This window comes from Pinus tabuliformis, chromosome Q, assembly GCF_031772625.1.
Source record: "Pinus tabuliformis cultivar Carrire ecotype Pingquan chromosome Q, CPIR1, whole genome shotgun sequence".
NCBI classification, from domain to species: Eukaryota; Viridiplantae; Streptophyta; class Pinopsida; order Pinales; family Pinaceae; genus Pinus; species Pinus tabuliformis.
In genome coordinates this window covers 262,745,742-262,752,011 of record NC_142296.1, presented here as the reverse complement: position 1 = coordinate 262,752,011, position 6,270 = coordinate 262,745,742, and positions in this window count along the sequence as shown.

The window sequence follows — 6,270 nt, the reverse complement described above, 5'->3', positions numbered from 1 at the left end:
ACTGATATAAAATTGCCTCAAAAAACATAGAAAAAAGACAATATTTGCTCAAATGTGCTAAGAGTTGTTGTGGGGAAAAATTCCTATGCAGGACGATCCTATCCACCTAAGGTGTGACAGTGCCTTAGCAACAAACAAGGACAGCTATTCTGGTTTCTTCCTTTATGAAATGTGAAAGAAGAGAGATAAATAGACTTACCGGTGTCTTCCGTTTGTCCCTCGATCCGGTCTCTCTTCTCTTTGGTAGTTCACAGCTACTTGCCTTCTCACTCGCCCAGCTTCAACAGATTCATGCAAGATCACAAGAGAACATCTACTTGCCTTCTTGCTTGTCCAGCTTCAACGGGTTCCTGCAAGATCACAAGAGAACAGCTACTTGCGACAAGAGAAGAACACTACACAAAGACAGATATTCACATTCATAACTAGTTTAGGACTAGAAATAAACCAAATACACTAATGCAATCATACATCAAAGACACATCAGTATATAGGAGAAACCAAGATAGCTTTATTGATGAATAACAAGGTTCAGGAAGAAATACAACCCAGAGGGCTCCAATCCAGCATCTCCTTCCCAGCAAATGGAATTCCTATCTTCACCCCCTTCAAAGCATTAAGCACCCAATGATTCCAATCTCAAACCAACAGCAATTCTTTGCAATAACAAAATTCCAGCCTCAAGATCTCATGGAGGAGAGATCCATATATAGATGTTTGGAGAGAGGATGAGTCAGCTTGAGATCTGACTAGTGTCCTCTCCCTCTGTCAGTTCTTGATTCCACTTGGAGGTTCTTGCTTCCACTTGGAGATCTGGAACCTCTTACTCATCACCAGTCGAATTCCCTAAGGCAAGTGTCATTTTGGAAGCTTCCTGGGTTTTGACACCTTGAGAAATGAACTTGCCACATGTCCACTCTCGTTCAGCGCAGGTAGCCAATGTTCCCTTTGACATTCAACGCAGGTAGCCAGTGTTCCCTTTGACATTCAACTCAGGTAGCCAGTGTTGGCTGTGACATTCAGCGCAAACAGCTAGTGTAGCCACTGAAATGATCCTGAATTGACTTGTTTTTTAGCAGTTTCTGGTGGAGAACTTCTGTGAATTGTTGTGGTTTGTTAGCCTTGTTCCTCTAGGGGTAGGAACAACATGTTTAGGGACTTTGGATCCCTTAGATTATGGACATTTCATGCTCAATGCTGTAAGGCACAAAAATGTCTATAACAGTTGCCCCCTAAAGTATGAGGTTGTTTATCGGGTGAAATGCTTTATCAGGGGGATCCGAAGTTCATCCAATGCTGGGAGGAGACCTGTAATAAGATACAATACAATACATTATTTTTCATACTGCTTTCATGATCCAGCTGAGGCGGGCATTCCCATGCTCAGCTTTATAAATTCATTTTTCTGTACATAGAACAGACAATCGTCTTATGGTAGACTGATAATTTTGATGAAATTATCATCCTTTGAGTAGGATGATTATCTGTTGCAATGATGTACATGTAAATGTCTTTATCTTTCCTGAATATGTATCGCAGCCCGGATGGATGAAACTAGAACCGGGGTCTTCAAACTCGTTCGATCTTCACTCTAAGTACAAGTCGATCCATGTGAGAAATGTTCTGAAGTCGAACATGGAAAGACATCGCTTGATTACCGGTCAATGATGTAAACCGTTAACAAGCGCGAGAGGAATCACCGATAATGATAATGACCCTCAAGGTACTGCAGTACAATTCACGTGGTGTGAATAAAAGACTTGGCGTCGAACACCACGCAAAATCTTTCGGTCGAAGGTCATTGATGTATACTTGTCGCCGGAAGTGAGAAACTTGCCATTGAGGCATGCAAGCTTCAAAGTACTAAAGGGGTTGTTCCTAGATCAACTTCTTGGATAATGAGCTGATGTCGACAAGAAGCGATCCGTCACAGGAGGGCCTTAATGAATCCCACATCAGTGACACGGAACGGAGCTAATGATTTTAATGGAGGTGAAAACGATCTGTGACATATGATTCAGGGTGGCGGTCATGAAAGGATGAAGGATAATGTATGGCAGTGGATGGGACACGGTTGACTTTTCTGAACGACTTCTCTTGAACATGTGGCGACACTGATACGATGGATCGGTAGCATTACCCCAAATATGGATGGTATGGCGAGACCATGGATGTGACCGGTGAATGAAACAACCCAACCCGATTGTGGTATGGAGGAAAAGTGTCATGTTCAAGAGCGACTTGTTACCATCAAAGTTTTCTTGAGTTTCTCCCAATTTTTCCCCAGTCATTGCTGACCAGTACCTCTTTATTTTTGTCAAGCTTGAGGAGGATAACATATGCTTGTTCTATAACCTACCCTTCGGGCAAGCCCATCGCTATATTTTAACGAGCCTAGCGATAGTGAAACTCGTTCTCGTTTAAAGACAAGTTTGTCGCTATTTAATGATTTTAACGAGTCTGAAGACAAGGATAACTCGGTCCTTTTCATTTTTAGAGAGTCTGAAAAGGTACATAAAGTTAACTCCAAAATTCCTTTTTCGTCATCTAATCCCTTAAGTCCGAAAAAAGTATAAAACAATACAGAAGGGATGTGTTTTCGATAGTTTTAACGAGCCGAATAAAACAAGCGCTCGATCTTTTTGTGCAATAATCCCTCAGGTCCAAAAAGATTAAAATCTAGAGGAGGGATAGCTCTTCCTGTCCCTTTAACGAGCTGGAAGGCCAAGGACTCGGAAATCTTTTCATATTTTACGAGTCAGTTGAAAAGAGCTTAAAGAAGACTCGTCTTTTGAGGAACGAGTGATAAACAGGGTTAGCAGCTGATTCCAGGTACAGGTTGGAATTTTCCAATCACGGCAGTGTCACAAGGATGGCTAGGTGAAATCACTCTTCGCAGCTGTTCCTCAAAATGGGTAAACAATCATATGGAGGTGAACGATCGGCCAATGGAAAAGTGGAGGTGAACGATCGGCCAATGGAAAAGTGGAGGTGACAGTGCAAACACGACCAAGGCTTTAATGGCTGATGATATTACATTCACAGTGGTTATTTACCGGGTAGGTTCATTTTTTATTTTAAAATGAGCTTAAACGCTGGTGGAAACACTTGCTCATTGCTTATGTTTATTTTTTAACGAGCATGAAGTCCGCGTTAAAACTTCTCGGATCTTGCGTTTATTTTTTAATGAGCATGAACTTTGTGCTAAAACTGCTCGAATCTTGCGTTTATTTTTTAACGAGCATGAACTGTGTGCTAAAACTGCTCGATGATAAGTTTGCATGCCCCCAGCATAACAACGCAAATCGAGGTGCATGCCCCCCAAGCTTCATTGCATTCAACTTGGTGGTTGGAATGAAGGTTTACCTTTGAGATTTGGAAAGGAGATTGTTTCATTTTTTAATGAGGTTGACACAGTAAAAGAACTATCCTCATGACTCCCTGTTTCATTTTTTAACGAGGTTGACACGAGATTAGAACCGTCCTCAGAGCCCACTGTATTTACAGTATTTCTATCAGGGCGATGATCCACGCTGACAAAATGTTTAGGAATCTTCCGAATCCATTAGATATAGAAGATTTCATATTGTAGGTTTCCACTGTGGCCACTTCCGCCAGACTACTTGCAGGCAGTAGGGCAAAAGTACCCATTAAGTCAGGGTCTTTTAGGAGACCTACTCCAATATTTTGAAGCGAATGATTGCTTCCATGGATCATTGGAATGCTTCCCGTAACTTGTGAACTGTCGGGGAGGAAAGTTTGTTGGTCGATGACTGTAATTCCTCCTTGAAAGGGAAATGCAATCTTCCTGAAGTAGGTCGACACAACTGCGGCCATGGCATATATCTAGGGCCTTCCCAGTAGGATGTTGTAATCGAGGTTTCCATCAATTACCTCAACATCAATTCCTACTGTTTTGCCCCCTAGTTCAACTTTCAAGTTACTTAAAATCCCGTATGGAGTGTATGATCGTCCATCAAATGCTTTTAACGTCGTTGACGATCTCGACAAGGGTGGTGAGCCTAAATTCTTCCAGCAACTCATCGACATAATACACGTAGATGCCCCCTCATCAATAATTGTTCGATGAACAGTTTTGTTGAGGGATTTCACTTGAATAAGGAAAGCTAGTTGAGCTGGTAACTGAGGGTCATATCCTTTATGATCAAAGGCCACAAGATTGGAGTCCATTGGGTTAATTTCACCTATTGCTGATAATAAAGCTTGCTCTTGGGAGAGGAAATTTTGCGGTACCTCAAGCGTCGACATAGCGGACGGCGATTGGGCCAGGTCCTCTATTATATTATAATTCTGTGCTATTTTTGCACGAGGATTAAATGTCGACTTGTACACTACTCCCTTTGGCGACTTTATCATTTGTTCAGGAATGGTGGGTGGCACAACTTTGGTCAAAGTTGTTGTCGAACTACTAGGTTGTTCATTAGCCTTGTTATTCGACACCTGTGGATTCCCGTAATCTTTATTCCTTGCCAAAGCATCATTTTGCTGCTTTGAGATAGACAACATAAGCACTTGGGATCGGGAAGTATTTTGATTAGCAACCAGTTTGGTACCCGGGCTTGGAAACGGATCAGTCAATACTGCTGAGGTTTTTGAACTCTTAAAGAGTTTCTTAACTTCAGCTATATGTGGACAATCTCTCGTCCAATGATCCTCATCACATATATGACACCCCGCAGGGGGTTTCCTTTTTCTCCCTTTCTTTTTCTTCTTGCCCCCTGGTTGCTTCAGTTGTTTGCTCTTGTCGGTCAACGCGGCATTTACTTCCGAGGCAAGAAGTTCCTCATTTGCATTTCGACTGGAAATCTTACGGGCCCTTTTAGAGGTAGCCTTTGTCGATTTCGTGTCTGTCGTGCCAATCACGCCATCGATGGCATGAGAGTCATTGTTTGATTTAGGAGGAGGAGGAAATGAGAATTCCGGTCTAGGGGCGTCAGGTATTTTGTCGTAGAGCGTGCCAGACTGAGTATAGACCAAGTCCAGATATTGCGCACGAGCGATGACTTGCTCTTCCATTACGACTCCCCCCTTTGCCACATCTTCTGTGATTGTAGGAAGTAAGGATTTGATAAACCATTCAGCTAATAGCTTATCGGGAACGTACGTTTTTACCATCCTACGACGACGTCGCCACTCATGTATATGATCAGATATGTGAGTGGCCGTTGTCTGTTTGAAGTTGGTTAGGAGTTTCGTTCCCGTTTCATACCTTATCGGTAATTGAAAATGGGTTAAGAAAGTCGTGGCTAAGGTACTGAAGTTGTTGAACGAAGCTCTAGGCAATTCAATATACCATTTTTCCGCTGGACCAGTTAACGTCCTCTGAAAAAGGCGAAGCCTAATCGAATCATCGTTTAGGGTGTTTGATGAACACCACAGATGAAATGTCATCACATGATTCCACCGATCTTCACCCGGATTTCCATTAAATTTAGGAATATCTGACGGAAGTTTATGCGGAATCGCTGGCCACCAAGGGGCATAAGCAATTGGATCATTCGTCAGCCGGTTTAGATCTGGTAATTCTAGAGTTGCTACAAAGGGCAACTGTTGATTCAGGTTAGGCGAAGCATACCCAGGATAAGATGGAATCGCCTGAGCAGTGGGTCTTTGCATACCAGCATAATGTATTTGATGCTGGCAACTTTGACAAGGTTGATGGGCATAACCATTATAATATGGTTGTTGATTACCGCTTTGGAAATGCGATTGCCCATTACTTACAAAGACTTGTTGCTCAGGTCCTTGATATGATTGCTGGAATGGGGGTTGTTGAGTTTGAACCAGCTCTGGTTGTTGAACCATTTGCTGTTGACCAATACTAGATGATTGACCAAGATGAGGAGTCACAGTACTTGTTTGATCCTGAGTCGCTCCAGATAAGGAGGCACTAACCTGAGGTTGTGATTGAGTCGTTGAGACAAGAGGCTGTTGTATTGCAACCTGAGGCTGTTGGGGTTGACATACAACAGGTAGTGCTTGTACTTGCGACGCAGTCACCATAGCAGGTATAGTGGGAATATTCGACACAGGGTGGACTGGTTGCATTGAATATACAACCCTTGGTTGCTGAGGCAGTATTGGTACCCAACCGCTGGATGTAATTCCAGTTTGACCTGAACTTTGTTGTAAACTCCCATATGGTTGTTCTCCGGGAGGGAACAATGAAAAGGCATACTGCCCTCCATATGGTGGCAATCCAGTACTTAAAGGGCAGATTGGCCTTTGAAGACACATTGGATCAATTTG